General features: G+C 41.8%; 1 protein-coding gene and 1 long non-coding RNA gene across 3 annotated transcripts in view; one reads left to right on the top strand and one right to left on the bottom strand.

Moving 5' to 3' along the window:
- Adgrl2 (adhesion G protein-coupled receptor L2) overlaps positions 1-4,321 on the bottom strand; it is a 616,339-nt gene extending 612,018 nt beyond the window's left edge. Inside the window, exon 1 of the mRNA XM_040751610.1 lies at positions 4,014-4,321. The gene's annotated coding sequence lies outside the window, so the exon portion shown is untranslated. The remainder of the gene's footprint in view (positions 1-4,013) is intronic.
- On the top strand, positions 1,631-18,328 carry LOC110343455. 2 transcript variants are annotated; one of them, XR_002385732.2, is made up of 4 exons: positions 1,631-1,869; positions 7,648-8,139; positions 12,882-13,034; positions 14,663-18,328. It is a non-coding gene; the product is annotated as an uncharacterized LOC110343455 (long non-coding RNA). The 2 variants fall into 2 exon arrangements; XR_002385733.2 differs by lacking the exon at positions 7,648-8,139.
- The last annotated feature ends 1,926 nt before the right edge of the window (positions 18,329-20,254 follow it).

Genomic DNA, 20,254 nt, shown 5'->3' with positions numbered 1-20,254 from the left:
TTAAAATAGCTGTAGAGATATTTTCTTGGGCTTTCTGCCTGGCAGCAGGTAGAGATTTTAGATGCAGAAGAGCAGTCCATCTGCCCAATAGTCTTAATATGATAGAAAAGAATACTGGTATCATGCGCTGGTATTAAAATTGGTTTTCTTTTGTCCCCCAATAAATGTGTATCTCACAAAATTGCTACTGATCCATGGTCTCCATATCTTTCCCACTAGATTTGTGTTGATCCGGTGTAGGTGTTTATTTATATTGCATTAATGATATCTCCAGGTCAACCGATCAGAGTGTTTCAATCAGATTCCCCTGGGTGACAGGTGTAATAGTCCATCTTTCCACACTGGGATGAAAGACAATCGGGAAGGATGAAACTACCACAAACAGACAGACAGAAGGAAGGCCACGCTCACTTGCCTGTAGAGGACAGGTTCATCTCTTTGCCCTCATGAAGGGGATAACACCAGCAACACAAGAATAGTTGACTGTGTCCAGTGGCTCACACTCAGCATATTTAAACACTCATTATCACATTATCTGTTCTCTTCATCTGCTTTGTAAATGTCCTGGTAATATTTTGTATCAGGGGAATTTCCATGCAGATATCCCCAGCGAACAGAAAGGTAAAAGAAAGGGACATGGTTGACTACACAGGGGATTGTGGAGGATGGACGGACAAGACAGTAGAACACACTTCTTCTTAGGTGAACAGTTGTTTGCACCAACGTTTTAATTTGTCATCAGAACTTCAATGAAGTTAGTAGGGAAGGTAGTTAAACAAAGCGTTGGGTTAATTTCCATCATTACCAAGCACTTTACACCACTAATATTCCAAACATAAAAAGCTTGTCTGTCTTGTTTTTAGACAGGGAAAGGAAAGGACGGGGGTGGCACTTCAAAGACTGTAAATAGAAGAGCCAGTCAGTTAGAGATCCGCTTTAGTTCTTACTCTCTACGAGAGTAACCATTCCTGGCATGCCTTCAGTGAAATAACCCTTCACAGCTGCACTGCCACGGTAATGTAGATAAAGAGGAAGCTCTGTGAAGAGACTGAAAATGGGAACATGATACCTGATTCTGGCATGTCAAGACAGCAGAAGGGTTAATGGTGTGTGTTCGCTGTTGGGAGAGGGAATGAAGCAACCTGACAAATGAGCCAGGAAGGCATTGTTTTATGTGATCTCAAAGAATAAGCAGGTTCAAATCCCATGTCCGGCACACTCCGTGGCCTTGGCCAAGTCAACTAGCTTCTCTGAACCTCTATGTCTTTATGTATAATATATGTATGATGGCCCCCTTGACCTCACAGCATGGCTATGAAGATTCAAATTAGCCCAAATAAAGCAAAAAACACCTGGTGAGAGTTCTCTGGATGTCATAATCATCCACACATGGCAATGACTTCCAGGGTCCAGGATATGTTTAGTATGATAGGAAAGTTTCCCGAGAAACTCTGAATGTTTGCAGAAGAAGCAGGCATTGAATGCTTGCTGATAATACAGACCGATCTCCCCCAAGCAGGGTTGCAAGTATGTATGGCCCCACTGAACACTCCTGAAGTTCTGGACAACAGCAGACACACCTCATAGTATCCCTTTAAGATGATAATTTGTCTTTTCAGCTGTATTCAGTAGCAGCACCAGAAGGGAGTCAGGTGGGAATAGCAGCCCACTATTAAGTACAGCCACGAGGTTTACCAGTGCTCTACATGCTTTTGCTGCAAGGCACACTGAAACGGAGGAAGTTGCTTGAATGAGTTACTACAAGAATGGGAAGAGTAAAGACGAAGCAGCAGAAAAACCCACGGGGAGTGGCAGGCTCTGACCATTTTATTTAAGATGCACAGTAAGGACCAGCTAAAGGCACAGGAGGTAGGTCTTTGGAGACTTTCTTTAGGTTTACAAACAAACGCAAGCATCCATAAAAATACCTGCTTTTGAAACGACCCTGTGAAATGATGGCTCGGGATTCCAGGGGGAGTGCCTGCAAACCTATCCTATGCAGTAAACGCAAAGAGAATGCCTAGTGGGCCGCATTTTCTCAGTCCCCACAAGAGCCTGTTGGCCACTCTCTCTGTCTCCCCTTGGCTTGCCTGCTGCCAGAGTACCCATGGTATTATTCCTTTGTTCTGAGAGGGTACCCTTTAGTTTCACGCTAGTCTCAAGTTCACCCAGCTGGGCTATCCCACACACCTCCCTGCCTGTGCAGGGGCTCCTATCCAAATCCTTTTGGATGTAGAAGAGTCTCTCTTGACCAGGAGTGAGGAACCCCTTTCTTCCCCATAATACAGAATCTCAAAAAGAATACTCTCCAGTGACAATGACTGCCTAGGAGATATTTACAACTCAGTGTTTCAAAGAGTTTTAAAAGAAACTAATTACTGGGTGAGTAATAAGTCTAATTCCTCTCTTCTCACGGCAAAGGTTTTCTTTTTTTTATTACACACTGCAATAAATCATATTCCCCCCACACCCTTGCACAGGAGCTTTCATACCAATAGGACTAATAAAATTCCATGAAGCAGAACATATTTACCTGTTAAATTCTACATATAGTAACCTAACAAATGCCAGAGACAGAGAGATAGCCCTCTACACAGTAATACTTGTATCGACAGCTTCTTTAAGCTAACAATGACAGGGCTTCATGCCTTGTACTGCTGTCCTAAAAAAAACAGTGTATTTTTTTCAATAGAACATTTGGTGCCAAAAGGAAAAAGAAAAAGAAAGGCAGAGTTTTGACACTGGGATATTTTATGTGGATAATAAATTTCCCCCCACAAACTCTACTAACTATGAGTATCTACCTAGACGATGGAATTGGGGATTTATGACATTGGAATGATTGCCTATACCAGAAAACATTGTTTTTCTTCTTTTCAGGACTGTCAACTTTGTTTACTGTTTATGTTCCATTCTATCTCATACAAGGGAATAAATATCTCTGTGAGAGCCGTATGTCAAAATGCAAAATCATATTAACAAAGAGTGCCTTCAAAGACAGATGATATTATTAAGATTTGGGTTGCAACTGGAATGTTCTAATTATAATTTGTTCAAATTCAAAACATTTTCTTGAATTTGTAATTTCATGACATTTTACTGTGATTTACAGTAAAAATGACTAAGAGGTGATTAAAATATTATTACAAGTCACTTCAGGGGAGCACAGTTGCAGTAGTACAAGCCGAGGGATTGCTTTCAGAAGCAACACATATATTGTGCAATCTATTAGACTCTTCTACACATTTTTAACCCAAACCTAACCATTTGATTATTGACACCATTGTAAAAATAATGATCCCCAGTGGTGCTATACACACATCAGGGTTTAAGGAGCCTCTTTATATTAAACTTTTCTAAAATACAATTTAAATTTCAAAACAATACCTAACAGCACATCTAACAACGGTAAGTGAATCCTAACTAATTGCAATACTTCTGCATAGCCTAGTAAATTATGAAGAATAAATCTATTTGACAGGGCAGTTAGCAATAGGGTCTCCAGCTTGCTGCCATTGCAGCAGAATGAAGTAAGGTCTACTGTTTCCTTGCTGATGTTAAAAAATACATTTCAACAGTTAATTCTTCTTTTCAGGGAAAACGCTGCAAGAAGGTTGCAGGTTCAGGCAAACAATGCACAACCACCCTCCTCACGGGTGAATTTTACACTTGGCTGTAATTGGCCATGGTGCAGGAGAAGTTAAAACATCCAGAGAGCTTATTATTTTTTTAAGAGGGAAAACTTGATAGCGAATTGTATTTCTAGGCTAGAGAGCAGGCACTAATCTTCCTGCCGTTCCCAAACCGGAGCTGGCTACGTGAAAAATAAGCACCCGAATACCCAGCACTTAAACAATTGTGCCTACGCGGTTAAGTAACAAAAGCACGAGGCACCTGGAACCACGGCTTTTGCGCCCAATGCCAGAAACAATGTAAAGCATTCTTAGTGACATTTGACAATGAGCAGACAGTAGAGGCATTACAGGCATCTTTAGAAGAATCAGGCTTCCTACCTTGAAAAGACAGATGGAGGTAAGTTCCTTTATAAGAAAAAGTTGTAAGCAAAACCAGGCAGCAGTTGAAGTCAATTGAGTCCTTTCTGCCGCTGTATACACACAGCGGTTCTGCAATGAGGGGAGATAGGATGGGAGGAGCAGCTGTGAACGAGTGACCTCCTCAGGCTGAGTAGTCTCCGGGAACCTCACCCTGGCGACCACAGTCTCTGATTTGTATGGATTATCTCCACTTGGCCAGATCCACAGCAGATAGGTTTAAATGGAACTGGCACGATGATTGAAAAAGATGGAAGAGGGAATGAATGAGAGAGAGAGAGAGAGAGAGAGAGAGAGAGAGAGAGAGAGAGAGAGAGAGAGAGAGAGAGAGAGAGAGAGAGAGAGAGAAACAGACACGAGATCGCAGAGCGTGGATAAGCTGGGGCGTGCAGAATTGTGTCTCAGAAGAGCTACAGCTCCCTCTTCATGCCACAGTTGTAAGATAAGAAATGTCATTACGAGCTGGTTAATCACAGTGAGAAACAGACCCAGGTTAGTCCGAATGACACCTGCTCTGATTTCTGTGGACATTTTATGAATCTTATTTTTTTTGCCATAGAATTTTAGAAGTGTATACCAAAAATCTTTTATCAGACTCAGGTAAACAAATTTGGGTAAAGTACCGGGTTTGAGCAAGATCGGTGCTTTAATTCACATGGAGTAGATAACAAGGAAAGAACATAATTTGCTGAGAGAACCGACCCCTGGAAACTCTTGAAAGAGGTACTTGCATATATTGCAATGCAAATAGAAAGTGGTAATCTAATATTTATGAATAGTTGATAGTCTGGAAGGACTCAAATAAACTACTGAAAAGAGGTCGTTGTTTCTTTAAATCTTTTGAAGTCACCGTTTTCAGATTGATTTTTCCTGTGCTACAGATTTGTCGTTAATGCATAGTTATTATTTACTTCCCCATTTAGCATCTTTAGAGATTGTCTGGTTCTCATGTGAAATCTGAGGAAGGGAAGAGAAGGCATGATTTTTAACTTTTGCCAACAGCTGCCTGCTAAGCTCACAGAAGGTCTGGAGAGAATGGGGCTGTATTTGAGTTAATGTGAAGGCTGCCTTGTCTTTGCAGAGAGGTATCTGCAGATGCCTTAACAGCCACACAATTAGGCTGATTCTATGGAGAAGTCAGTCAAGCCAGCTGTTCAACCAAACTGATCACAGCTTTGCAGAAGCCGGTGTTGACTCGGTGTGAGCCAAGCGACACAGGTTGACATGTTATCATGCGAAACTCTCAACATGAAGCACACGAGAGGCATATGCAGAGTGAGGGGGAGCTCTCTCAGCAACCGCCCTGCCGCTGTGTGTAGCTCTGCCCCTTGTCAGGAAAGATGCAGAATCTGAAGACGTCCTACTCACAGGGAACTGACTAGGTGGGCAGGTGTGGCCCTTTAAAAGAAGCCATAAACAAAACTCTAGCACATTTCCATGAGATCGTTGGGAAGATCAGGGATTTCTGGAGTGGGCCAGACTCAGTAGCAGCAACAGTGTTTAGGAGACAATTGCTTGGAAGTAACCGGTGAAGACAACAGTTATTTTTCTGTCTGTGACATCCTGTAGTCTGATGGCTATTGGATGGGCTGGCTGCTTTCACTTGTCTCCCCTCCCTCCTTTCTCCCTAATATCAATTTGAACACAACTTGTGTACATGTCTGACTTGTAACATTATTGGGGTCTTAATATTGCTTCAGCCTGAAGCTCTTCAAGTCAGGGACTGAGCAGTTTCCTTAGTGACACTTCTCCAAATAGCCCCAAAGTGTCCTTTAGCTAGTTTACATATTTCATATATTTTTCAGAAAAGGTGTTGAATTTATTGGCCAGTCTTTTATACTTTCTATACCAATTATTCCTGTAAAATTTGGAGTCAGGAATCACGTCTTTTGTATCTTTATGAAAGAGAAAGAACTAGAGTACATGTGATGTAAGTGTCAGGTCATGCACAGGATGGAGAGACCAGGAGTAGTTGGGCTCAGCTGTGTGTTTTCATGAACCCATAATTAGATATTTATTCCTTGTATTAGGGATGTATTTCTGAAGGTGTTTAGGATCGTAGCTGTAACTTTCTGGTCACCAATAATGACTCTCTGAAAATTACTACCATTGTTGCTTCATGTTTGTAAAATAGGGTCAACAAAATGCCTTTATTATATGTCTTGCATAAGCAATAAAGACAAGGTACCTGGCAAACATTTAACCAGCAGAAACTGTTATTATAATTATTAGGGATCTCTTTCCATTGAGTTGAAAATGTCTGCCTCTGGGAAGTGTTAATATGGTGTCTACTGGATAGAGGAAGAAGATGATTTCTTTGTCTGTTCTTGGCTTTTGCTAGTATACAAGGGAGGCTCATTCCTGATCCCTGACAGCCAGAAGGAATGGTGTCTCTACCTTTTTACAACAGACAGAAATAGAAGCACGGTTCTCAGGAGAGCTGGAGAATGTTGTGGCAGCAGAGCCAGCCTTCTGCACAGGAACAGGAAATGGCTGCTGGGGTACGGCGTGAAGGGCACCCAGAAGCTCCCTGGTCTAGAAATATCTCCCCATCTGTCCCCTCCTGTTCCCAGAAATGCCACCATTAGGGGCTCATGCCTGTGTTTTACTGGCTTCCCATTCTCTTTTCCACTGCTCACACTACTGGCAGAGCTTGTACATTAGCACATTTACACTTGAGCGATACGTGAATTCACAGTAGTTTCGTTTATTCTATCAGAGGTAGTTTATCTAGCAAGTAGGTGAAGACCAGCATTCCCAAAGGCCAGACTTCAAGTCAGATGAAGAGAAAGCTTGTTTGATATGTGCAATACTGTGTAGCAATGAAGGTACAACGTGCATGGTGCTATTGTTGCGTTCCTTTTGTCTGGGTGTGTGTCATTTTTATGAGCAGTGATGTTGTGTGTGCACATGTGCCCGTGGGTGCACTTGTGTGTGAGTATATGCAGAAATCAGAGGACAGCTTCAGGTATCATTCCTAAGGCAATGTCCACCTTGTTATTTGAGATAGGGTCTTTCATTGGCCTAGGAGTTGCCAAACAGGTTGGATCAGCTGGCTAGCAAGTCTCTGGCATTTGCTTGTTTCTGCTTCCCCAAGTTTGGGTTTAAAGTGAAACCCACCATGACTGGGAGTGTGTGCGTGTGTGTGTGTGTGTGTGTGTGTGTGTGTGAGAGAGAGAGAGAGAGAGAGAGAGAGAGAGAGAGAGAGAGAATGGCATGTTACTTAATGTTTGTAAAGTAGGGGTAATAAAATGGTATAGAGAATAAAGACAAGTTACCTGGCAAACATTCAACCACTAGACTCTGTTGTTACAATTAATTTACACTCATACATGAGTAGGTATAGGCCATAGAGCACCTTGGGTTAGGAAATAGATGGAGCTGTGGACACCTGTCCTCCAAAATACATGTGCCCTTTATTGACTAAGCTATCTGCTAATATGTAGGAGAACCTTCAGTTCCCCATCAGAAAGTATGTAGAAATGTTGAGCCCTGAGCCACAAAGAGAAACAAGAATTACTTTATTTATTAATATCTTCTTTCCTTCCTTCCTTCCTTCCTTCCTTCCTTCCTTCCTCCATTCAACGAAAATGAGGACTGTTGGGTTAGACAAACCTAGGCTGCACACATAAAGAGTTACGGTGTTCATGGTCTCTTCTTACTCCTATGTATGTATCACATGAAGAAATTGATTCTAACATTAGAAAAACACACAAAGGGAAAGGGCGGAGAGGAAAAACTAGAAGTGTTGCTGGTGGGAGTAAGAAAGGCTCTACAGACAGGCTGTGGAGTGTCCTTGCAGTCACAGTAGACACTTCCCGGAGAAGAAAGAGAAGTTGTCAGTGGTATTTCAGAGTGAGAGATCACAGCTCCAGGGGCAGGGTAGCAGGACAGATGGTCAGGGACGGACACAAGTCACACATGCTCAGGGCTTCACGGAGGGCACTTCAGCAGGTGCACAGGGATGTGACAGGAAGAACTAAGGAACGGGACAAAGAAAGGAGACAGAAATCGAAGACTGCCTGCTCATTTGACCCTGCATGCCTCAAGCATGTGTCTTCAAACTCTCCAGGCTGCAAGCATGCATGTAAGTAAGTGTTTAAATGACAACAAATGCTGTCTCCAGTGAGAAAAAAAAAACAAACCAAAAAACCCCAAACAGTTAATTATGTCTTGGATTTCAGTCCTTATGAACTGAAATATTTTGGAGTTGTTTATGAAGTCTCCAGTTCCACTCTGTGCTCAAAGTACTCTGTGGTATATTCATATATGAATTAAAATTAATAGTGTTTGGAGACTTTGGATGTAGCAAATCAGGGCGGGCATTACTGCCAGAGTCCTGGAATTCATTTAGCATTGAAAAACTACAGCACTTTGAAATCCTTAGTGAGATAGATTACGAGCATAAATGCCATTAATACTAATGATGGTTAATAATTGGAAAATCATATTTATAAAAACAGCAATGATAACAGAGTCCAACTAGCCAGTATACCTCCCAATTCTAATCCAAAATGGCACATTAGAAGCTCCCTGTTCTCTTTTATTGCCTGAATCTTAGTTATTTTGACATATTTATCCAGAAATTATTGAAGTTTCTACACTTAACCTAAGGATGACAAATTGCTTCTTGTAAATATTACGCTTACAGTAAAATTCACAATAAGATAAATGATTACAGAGATATGGGACCCAGAAGTGGGAAATGTATTTGAATTATAATAAGGACTGGTTCAACTTCAAACCAATTAATAACTGTCATTTTCTCACAAACACAATGACAAGTAAAACCTCCAGAAAGAGCACCTGAACCACAGAAGACTTAAAAACTGTGCCGATTAACCCAACGACTGAATACATTAGGATTTTTCCAAGTTACCTTATGATAATGGTTCTTGCTAACAGCCCACCACCCTGTCATAATGGAGGCAGAAAGAGTGGTTTAGGGGCTGGACAGATGAACCAACAGTTAAGAGAACTTGTCGTTGTTGGAGAGGACTCATGTTTGATTCCCAGCACCCATATGACAGCTTCCAAACCATCTGAAACTACAGCTTCACTTCTCATATCTGTGGGCATCAAGTAGCCACATGGTGAATGTTCAGGCCACTGTAACATTGGGGTTTTGGAAAATGTCCTTTTTCTATTTGGTATAGGGCAGTTTTTTTTAACTTTGAATTTCTTCAGATCTACACTGTGGTCTGAGGTTTAGTTTGCCCAAGCCCTGCCTTCTTCTGTTATTTTACTTTCATGGAACTAATTAGTTCCTGGAAAAACCTATATTCCTCCACTCTATGTATTCTTATTGACTGCTTTCCAACTAATCCCAAGTTTTCCTTGAAAAACCAACTGTTCTTTCTACTTCCTTCACCAGACAAGAGCTGGGTAAAAACTCTTATAGATCCTCAGATACGCTTCTCACAATGCTTCTAATACCCAGATGTTCTTATTTTTGTAAAATAGTTTTGGGGGAGTAACAGGCTCTCCAGCAATTGTTCACACCGAATTGTTTCCCAGATCACTCCTGTGTTTCCACGTCTCTGGCGTGTTGAGTATGAAACATAGACAATGCTACCAAACACTGACTCGAGGAATGCAATAGACTCATTAGACTAACTGCAGCAGACAGCCTAGCAGCACAAACAACACGTTGACATACTTAGATCAATACGCCTCTGGAAGACGTTCAGGTTCAGTGCCCAAAGAGGCTCACATTAAGGAGGATTTGAAAGATGTAAGAGAATCTAAAAGGCGCTGGCTGGGAGGTAGTGTGAATTCCTTATGGTATATGGAGAAACAGAACAATGGATGGCGCTTCAAGAATGAAGTCATTAGTGAAAATGACTAGACACTGGGATTTTTGAATTTAATCCTTATCTCTTCCGAGAGGACACCCTATGCTTCATTGCAAAGGGATAATAAGGCACCGTTGCAGTCTGCTAGCAAAACACTGTAAGTTCTAAAGACAACAGCATTGTTTCACAATAAGGGTCCATCTTCAGTAATGAGTCCTTTGCATTTCGGTTCTGCTGTGGGACAATGAAAAAGAAAAGAAGCCTCTTGATACATTTTTTAGTTCCTGAAAGTCATTCCTAAGGAGATCCTAGTGACTTATGCAGGAAGATACTTTCCTGAACTCTGAGCTGAAAATACTACTGCGAGTATAGAGAGCACTTGCTGTCACTCTAGAAGTGTGTAATAGCTTAACCTGTAGAAACAGCAACTCCAAGGAAAACTATAATAGTTCCATGCTCCACAGTCGTGCAAATGAACATGCATTGCTTTGAAATACTATCTCAAACATTTACAATGTGTAAAAACTTGTCAAGTAATGGTTATATTGTCTAGCTCTAGCATCTGTTAATCTTAAAAACTGATCTTTCATTGGAATCAATACTTTACCTGAAGATACAAGTGATAGATTCCGAGTGTGATTCACTCAAAAGAAAGGAAGAGCATCCAGAGCACACTACACTTGCGTGCTGAGTTGTATTTTAGTTTGGCCTCCTTCCTTCCTTCCTTCCTTCCTTCCTTCCTTCCTTCCTTCCTTCCTTCCTTCCTTCCTTCCTTCCTTCCTTCCCTCCATCCCCCTCCCTCCCTCCCTCCCTCCCTCCCTCCCTCCTTCCTTCCCTCCCTCCCTCCCTCCTTCCCTCCCTTCCTCCCTCCCTGCCTCCCTCCCCCTCTCTCTCTTATTTCTTCCCTTATTTTCTCTTTTGAGATAGGAACTCACTATTATGTTGTCCAGGTTGGCTCTACATTCGAGTTCAAGGGTTCTTGCCACAACCTTCTAAGTAGGTAGGCCTGTATGTACCCTTCATGTACATACTTTCTTGTTATTTTTTTGGCATTGTACAATTTTTGCTTTACCCTCTATATTAGAAAGAATTATTGTTTAAAATATCCTTGTGGAAATTTGTTGTGGACATAGGTTGCGCCGTCATCTCAGTACCCGAGTTTCCTTACAGAAACAATGAAAGGATGGAAAGGCTTATATTGGCTCACAGTTCCAGAGGATGCTCACGGAGGTGGCAGCATCCACAATTCCGGAGGATGCTCACGGAGGTGGCAGCATCCACAGTTCCAGAGGATGCTCACGGAGGTGGCAGCATCCACAGTTCCGGAGGATGCTCACGGAGGTGGCAGCATCCACAGTTCCAGAGGATGCTCACGGAGGCGGGAGCATCCACAGTTCCAGAGGATGCTCACGGAGGCAGGAGCACAGGGCAGCGTATCTACCTCAATGGAGGCAAACCATAAACCAAGAAAACTATTGGCAGCCAGAGAAAATAGAACCTCCAGAGGATCTACTTCTGCAAGTGAGGACTTCCCTTTCAAATGCTCCAGAGCACCACAAGCATGGAACATTTAAGCGTGAACCTGTGGGTGACATTTCAAGTTCACCTCAAGAAATCTCACAAAGAAAGATTCACCATCTCACTCAAAAGAAATACAGCAGGCCGACGCCTCCTCCCTGTACTGGCCTGCAGGTCCTACTGAAGCCTCCTACCTCTGCCCTTAAGTCCCTGACATCACGCCCTGCAAACCCCTTTCTCTCTCCAGTTGGGCTTTTCTGGCTTTCCTATGCAGCAGTGAATAAAGGAAGCTGCTTTCTTGAGCCTTTGCTGTCTCTTTTCCCCTTTGCGTAGCATGCTCTTCCCATGAAATCAAATCTGCACAGACTTTTCAGTGTTTCTCCTAAAATACCTTTTGTACAATAAAGGCTTCCCTGATGACAACGTTTGGATTCCACCCATCATCCAACCTCTCCACTCCCTGGCCGGCTGTGCTCACCTTATTCTTTCTGCAGAGCTTATCTCTTTGACCTCATCTATATTCTGCCTAGCCGTTTGTCTCTCAAATGTCTTCCCAGACAGAATGTGAGCTCCATGAGAAAAAAAAAGATTTTACTTCCCTTTAATGTCTCAGGCCCAGCATTTAGGATAGATACCCAGTAAATAATTGCTCAATTTAATAAATGAGAAGTTTATGATTTAATGCAAGTATTTATATGGAGATCTAGATGCTCAATGCTTCCCATACTTCTGGGAAATGTTTCCAAATCTCTCTGAGTTCCCATTAGCTACTGACTAGAATCCATATTGCTAATTCTCTGGAGTAGAAGAGCATAGATGTTCTAATTTTATAGGACAATGACACTATTCTGTTATGGCAAGAAGATCACATACAATTTGTACTTAGAGGCCCCTTGGTTTTCACTTGTCACTTTTGATTTGACTTCACGGGAAGCTCCAGAACTCTGAGGGAAATAGTAATGAGGTAAGAGCAGACACGCCAACGACAGGTATGTGGTGTTCAGCCTGGACTTCTCAGAAGGACTGAAGGCAGCAGGATCAAAGAGTGTGTATCCGTGCATAGGCAGTGAGTTTCAGGTGAGGGGCAGAGAGCATGTGCACTTGCTGATTTCCTTTGATGAAATTTCAAAGAATTTAGGAGGTATTTTTACAGATTGGAAGTTCCAAGAATCCATTTTATGTGTATGTGTGGTGGCACCAACACACACAGATTTTTTCAGGAGTCTTGGCAGTCATGCTTCCTATATAGGAGACTCTGAACTTAAATGCCAGCATTCTATGCTTTTGCCAATGAAAACATATACATTTACCTATGTGTATGGTGTATGTATGCATGTGTTATTCGTTCCTCCATAACATATAAGCATATAAGATAATATAAAGCACTGTGTGACAGGTCTTTTTTTCACCATCTTTGGCCATCAGGGAACAAAACGCACAGAACAGAAAGCATCAGAAACTCCCATCACCACATCTGTGCTGTTTGGGCTGCAGTGATCTCACTTTCTTTATTCAGTTTCAGAGATGTCTGCACAACAACACATCTATCTGTTGCAAAGCAGAGGGAAGCTGAAACGGAAACACGGGCAAACAGCAGGAGCGCAAACGAGAGGCTGTTTTCAGACATGGGTCTAGCTCCACTGCACCGGCATCTGCCACGGCCAAGGAGGTTAGCGATGTTGTGGTATTTTAACTAGGGTTAGAGTTTGGGTTGGATGCAGACAAAAGTCCCCCAGCACACCGGGACTTCTCAAACATCTTGGTCTATAAAGTTACGCTGGGAACAGCATCCAAACAGGATTTCTGAAAATATTGTTGGGACTTGCTTCTTTGATTAAAGCTTGAGATTCAGCAAAGATAGCAAGGACAGCATTTCAAAAGATACTTTGGTTAAAAGCTGGTGTGAAGTCAGAAAAGTGTTTATGTATACTGCATTGCAGTAAAAAAAAAAAAAGCCTCACTAGTCTGTATCCAGGAGAAATCGAGTGAAGCTATTATTTATTTATTTTTCCAGGGCACGACTATAAGGAGCCAGAAATATATGATTAACCTTGGTAATGAAAGATAAAAAATGAACATGCATTTTAAAAGGAATTTTGGTAAATCTGGAAATTACTAATACGCAGAATATAATAAATTTAGTGGCAATGGAAATTTCAAAATTGGTGCCATTTGTCAGCCTTTGGCATTGTGTTCTCTTAGGGTTTGCAGTATAAACAGGGCGGGTAGGGTGCGCGCTCTTTTATAATTGTTTCACCTAGTAGGAAGTGATACACATTTATCTATGCGTGTGTCATTCTGGATGTGTATGTAGAATAACTGAGGATGTATGCATTTCAGATGAAAATCTTAGAAAAGCCTATTTCATTGATTTGACAAACGCACACAGAGCACTTGAATTGCTCAGGCTACAGTAAGAAAAACAGCACTCATGGAGTTTGTAGCAGAGAGTCTGATGGGGGAGGCAGATATTTATCTAAGTCATAAGCATTTGTCTATGCATCTATGGGACCCTATTTTATTATGGGTTGTAATGTGAAGGATAAGAATTAGGTACTACATATATGTGGCAATTGTGAAGCATGGTCTACTTGTGGAACTTTTAACCACGGGGGCAGGGGCTGCTCCTAATGCTTTTGTTGACTCTTGGGAGGGGCTTAGTTATATTGCAAATTGACATGCCATGATTTGTTGATACCCATGGGAAGCCTGCCTTTTTCTGAACAGAAACAGAGGAGGAGTTGGATTGGGGAGGGTTTTGAGGAGTGATGGAAGGAGGGAATTGGAGGGGAAACTGGTCGGGATGTAAAATAAATAGATTTAATTAATTGAAAAAATGGGAAAAACCGGTGGTGGTGGTGCACTCCTTTATTTCCAGCACTCTGCAGGCAGAGTTAGGAGGATGTTTGTGAGTTCCAGGCCAGCCTGGTCTACAAAGCTACACAAAGAAACCCTGTCTCAGAAAAACAAAACAAAAAAAGAAAGAAAGAAAAAAGAAAGAATCATTAGGTACTATGATATAAATTGGAAGAGGAACAGAGAATCTCATAGAGAGTGGTTACAAAAGATTCAAGATTTAAACAGAACACAGAAAGAAGAAATTTACTACCTGCTAGAAGTAGAAGCATCATGTATGACACCTTGGTGTGGGGAAACATTTGCCTTGCTCAGGAACAAAGAGAGGACTGGAGCAGCAAGAGGGGGAGAGTGGCAAGGACTGTGGTCAGAGAGGCCAGAAAGACAGGCTTCTCTGGGGCACAAGGCTTGCCTTCTGACTTTGTTTCTCCGTGTACACAGGAAGGATTTGTATATTGCTTCAGGACGAAGGTGGAGAAACGTCACACGATCTTTAGTTTGAGATTTTCCTTGGCTGCGGCAAAGGGTGGATCCAAGCACAGTGGAAGGAGATGAATCAAGGAGGCAGTCGCTGTTTTTACGGAGGAACAGTACTGGGGATGTTTGGGTTACCCTGGAAGCACGGAAAGCCAACCGGAATGAGAAATTTAAAACACGGCTAGAATATCTGTAGCTCGGTTGATTGGGTGCGTGAAGAAGGACTTGGCTTTGATTCCTAGCACTCCATAAGACAGGATTCAGTGATCTCAACACCTTGAGAGGAAGAGGCAGAAGGATCAAAATTTCAAGACCATCAAGATTCGTAGTTACTGCCAGGTCAGCGTAGGAAATGTGATTAACCGTGTAGGAAAATATGGTTTCAACTACACCAAAGCAAACATAAAAGCCCCCAAACTTGCAGATAGAAAAATATTAGGTACCTGCTAAGAGAAAAGGAGGACTCCAGAATGACTTCTAAACTTTGGGTATCACCAGTGCACCGTGTCTCTTTGTAGACTGGAAGGAAAGACGGTCTTCTAAACATCTGTGTTTGCAAGAAGCTGGACATCTCCACATAGAGACACAGCGACCTGAGGTTGATAGATATATAAAGTGAGTGCTCAGGGAAGACGTCCAGGCCAGGGCACAAATCAGGCAATTTAGTAAGTACCTCTTCTGCTGAACACCCTCAAAGGTTTTCCACTGCTGAGAATGCAGCTTGAGGTCTCTACAATGTCACTGAAAGCCTTCTCCCATCGTATCTTTCCCGTGTGGGCTTAGTGAAATGTGAAATGATTTCTCCAGGATTCTGATGTGAATGAAATGACATGTAAAACAGTAAGGACAAAGCAAGGTGTTGTGTTCTGTGTGCGAATCTTTCCCTTCCAGAACAGGGTACTCTCTGAGTGCTCATGCTGTTGTTACATTGGTATTAACTGAGTAGACTACAATGACTCCTGCTTCATTATGGTTACTTCCATTTACTAGAACAAACAGCCATCACGGACCAAATAGTTACTACTAGGGTCCTGATACCTTAAGCCTAGTCCCCAGAGCCCATAGTACTCGACACATGGTTAATAAACACAACCTCCTACATGCATATGAGGCTGAGAGAATAAGTTACACATTTGTGCATGGGCGACCCTATAAATCAATGGAGCTAAACTTTCGGCTATTATTGAACAGGAGCTGAGGTGTTCACAACAGAGCAAGCTAAACATCCCAATGTGATGCGAATCATCTCAGAAGAGATGAATTGAGGTGTCTAGCAGGTCCTGTGTTTTGGCAGTAGTGAATTTGAGTTCGTCTACCTTGAAAGCAAGGAAGGGGTGGAAATCAGGGGCTACAGTAGGAAGAAGAAATGGGAAACCACTTTCCTCCCATGTCATTACCAAAACAAACGGGCACTATTTTCTTTCCGCTTCTAGCATACTTGGGCTTCTCCTTGGAGATCGCTTTCCCTCTTGAAGGCTGTCTTGGAAGTGGAGCTTCAACTGATTTTTATTTCTGTTAGCAATAACTCTTGGAGTCGGGGAGTACATTTCATGATGTGTTGTGGCTGGGCACCTCATTCCCCGGGGGAATAACGTCGCCTACACATGAAACCTGTTTCAATTCTGCCTGGCTCTTCAAGAGAAATTGTGATTATTTCTAGAACCAACGTGGTTCCTCGTTAGGTCCAAGATCTCTGAGGCTTGTTGTTTCTTGGGTGTAAACTATTCTGAACAGCGCGGAAAGTCCAGAAGACTCAGAGGTCTTAGGATGGCCTTGCCATTCAAAATGCGAGCCTGGCCTAGTCGGGGGAAACCTAGTGTATCACGAGGGAAAAAGACACGAACAGAGCAGCTTAAGCTTATGCTTCCAGAGTGTTTTCTGGTGGTATTGAAAAGGAGCAGTTGTGAGAGCTTGGGCTGTAGACTCAAGTGCTGCCAGGGGCCAAAAAGGTGAAGTGACCAGGAGAAGCTGGCCAGGCGCTAGACAATAGAGCAGTGCAGCCAGCCATGGCAACTGCACAGTGTCACATGCCCTGTTTAACCTAAAACCATGCACAGTAATTAGTAAACAAACCACACAAGTGAGCTTCCAGGGATGAACAACAGATGCTGTTACTGTTCACTTACAGAACTTCAAGGTCTCATCTTCTCCACACAGCATTGTGTAGAGCTTTCCATCGGTTGCAGGGCTCTGCTTGACCTGGGACGTCCCTGATCATGCCTCGGATCAACACCTCCTGTTCCCAGCCAGGGTAAAGTCTCAGAACCTGCTAATTTTGATCTCAGGCCTTGGTTCTTATTGCGTCTTCTCTCTGGAATAAGCTTCCTTCAGAGTGAATGTGTACTCTATCAGTTTGTCCCAGTGTCTGTATAAGGGGATCCTTGTTAAAAGTGTTATGCTGCTTTTTTTTCTTTATCCAACTTTCCACTCACTCTATCCCATCTTATCTTTTGGTGTATGTATGAGGGTATGTGTGTGGTTGTGCATGTTATATAAGAAAAAGAAATCTGTTTAGTACCCATCAGGGATGCCAATGGACTTCAAGTAGCCAGTAGTTACATTATTTCCTACTAAACACAGTCGGTTGAACTACTTTTCTTTGAATCTGCATGCATTCTTGGGCATATTTTCTTATATTCCAGGCCACCTTCTTTAAATAACACAACATCATTTCAGAAAATATGTAGCTCTGTCTCCTGAACTGCCAGTCTAGGTCTGACTGAAGGGAGTAAGCCACAATATGGAGCAGATGTGGCTAACTGTCCTTACTTGCCTGATCTTGCCACATCCTACCTCTTTGTGGTTCCTCACTCAGCATTGTCCTGTTCTGTCTCTGGCTCTCCAGGGGCCAATGTAAACTGGAGGATATTTTCACCGGGTATGGCTGGTGCTCAGTATTAACTAGTAATTTCATGGAGACATTTTATGGATTCTGCAGAAATCCGCCATTTTGGGGAGACTCTTACTGGACTAATGAGTTCTGAACGCAGCCTCGCAGAGTTGTAGACGTTCAGTCCTCCCTACAACCCCTTTTGTAACTTTCTTAAATTGAATAGAGATTGGCTGCCATCTCTGGGGCAAATTAGTGCAGCAGAACCACCCTTAATTCTTACCCTTTGCTGCCTTCCTTCTCCTCATCCACCTTCAGCAAGACAACATCCATCCGTCTCCAAAGAGACCAACCCCCTTCCTACTCTGCTGAACTTCCTCTCTCCTTTAGACTTCTTGGGTCTTATCTCAAACTATGGGGGACAAGGGTCAGGCCCATCAAGGTGTCTGGGAGTTCTTTCATTTGGTTGCATCTACACCCACCTCTATGAAGCCCTGTTTCTAGAAATCTCTTGACTTACGTATGTTTCAGAGCATAGTTACTAATCAGTTTCACATCCTTTCCAAATGTTCTGCATGCATCATTTAACACCTTCTGCAAAACTGATTAAATCTCTATGAGAAAGAGAGTGCCATTACATCACAAACATATTTCATGTATAATTTATATATTTATATAACATTAAAAAGGTGGTATTTTTCATTTCTTTTGTGACTAAACCTCTGTAACTCAGAAATGCAAACTGGCTCCTCCACTCTTTAAAAATGTACTGTTGGAATAAAAAACAATCATGTAAAATATAAATGTATATGTGTTTAAATGCATACATTTTATTTAAAAGTGTTCAATATATAGATTTGAGTTATTTAGCATGAAGAATGCTCAATGTCTGTTAATATATTTGAAATTCCATTATAGTAAGGGCATTATTCTAAGAGTAAAATACAGCTGCATGAGTTTCAGGCAATCAAGACAAGATTATCTGAAAATCTTTTCAACAATTTGTCTGTAATGACACAGAACTTGGGAAAAGTATCAAAGAGAATAAAGGAGTCTTTATATGTTTTGAAATAAATAACCTTTTCTTCCCACCCCCTTTAAAAACAAAAAGAAACAATTTTAAGGAGAATGGTGATGGAGCATTGTGAGCATAATTGAAAACACAGAGAAACTATTTTTGTGCTTTATTATACAGTCTAAATTGCTGCTCCAGTATTCTAGATCTGCTTAAATAGTTAACGACTGCCAAACAAAACAGTAGCCAGCTCTCTGGAAAAGAAACACCAATTGTATTGTCTACTTGAGGAAACTGAAACAAACAAATGTTGACGAATGTCTATCAACATGGATACCCTATCTGCTATGAGTCACACCTGAACGGATAGGGCCACAGGAGACTTAGAGCTTCAGAGAGCTAACGTTTGAATTCATCAACTTAGCAAAAAATGTTAAACTCTCACCTTCAAGTAAAAGCTTAGAACAATAAAATCTAGGGATACAGAACATTCAAAAACTAAAAGCTCTAAAAAGGATATGGTTTTATTTTCTTTGAAGGTTGGTTTTATATAAGACATCTACATTTTGTTTTTTTTAGAAATCAGGCTGTGTGAGTCATCCAAACGTTGTTTATCCATCCCTGTTTCATTCAGGGCCATGAGAAGAGAGGGTCAGGGACAGACTTGTCTCTGTCTTACCCTTAGAATTTAACAGTTTAACTACCCACTGAAGTGGAGGGAAAGGACTAGCTCTACTCTTCACAAATGAAAGTCACTTAGAGGTTGAATCACTGTGATGAGTAAAGGCACCAGTGGCCAAATTATCTGAAGCGGCTTGAAAATCTCACAAGGAAAGTATATATGGAAGGAAATGTATATATATTTATGAAGGTTTGACCATTATTTTCTCTCCTTGTTTTCTTTCTCTCTTTTTCTTCCTTTCTCCTCGTGTGTGTGTGTGCATGTGTGTGCGTGTGTGTGTGTGTGTGTGTGTGTGTGTGTGTACAGTGCTAGATGTCTGTGTTCATGTATGCACAGTGGCTACAGAACTCAGGTATCATTTCTCAGGTGCTGTCACATTTCTTTTCTTTTCTTTTTTTCTTCTCAACACAAGGTTTCTTAATGGTCTGCGACTCATCACCAGTTCAGGGGGCCATGCTTGCGTTTTTTGATGTGAGGGGGTCTAAGGATTGAACCCACAACTTCCTGTTGCAAAGCAAGCAATTCACAGACTGAACAATATCCATAGCTCAATTAGTTTTAATAAATAATTCATATATGAATTAATCTCGAGTCCTTATTATAAGTTGAAAAGGAACACATTAGTAGAAAACTCAAATTTCATATTTATTTATAGTCATTAGGTGTTTATGCATTTATGCAGCAAGGCATTAGGTCAAAACTCCCACTCACGGTAAGTGATCAAACATGGAAGGTAGTGTTGACAGATGTCCCTTTTGCTTTAAGCATCTTTCAGGTAATGTTTGTCCTATACACTCATCTGGAGACATATGGTGGAGGAAGATGAGGGTCCTGATCATCCTCCAGACCTGTAGATACAGAGCTCTGAAGTTAGGAGAAAGGAATTTCTCAGTTGTGGGGAGGCCACCCTACTTCTCTTGTCTTATTCCTTATTTTCTCCTGTCACAGTTTCCCAGCTCTTTATTCATTAGTCAATAATAGTCTAGTAGTTCATGAACCTGGGATAAGTCCTGCTCCCACTGATAGACT

This window comes from Mesocricetus auratus, unplaced genomic scaffold (genome assembly GCF_017639785.1).
Source record: "Mesocricetus auratus isolate SY011 unplaced genomic scaffold, BCM_Maur_2.0 Super-Scaffold_100009, whole genome shotgun sequence".
In the NCBI taxonomy this organism is placed as follows: domain Eukaryota; kingdom Metazoa; phylum Chordata; class Mammalia; order Rodentia; family Cricetidae; genus Mesocricetus; species Mesocricetus auratus.
This window is presented reverse-complemented; position numbering and strand designations above follow the sequence as displayed.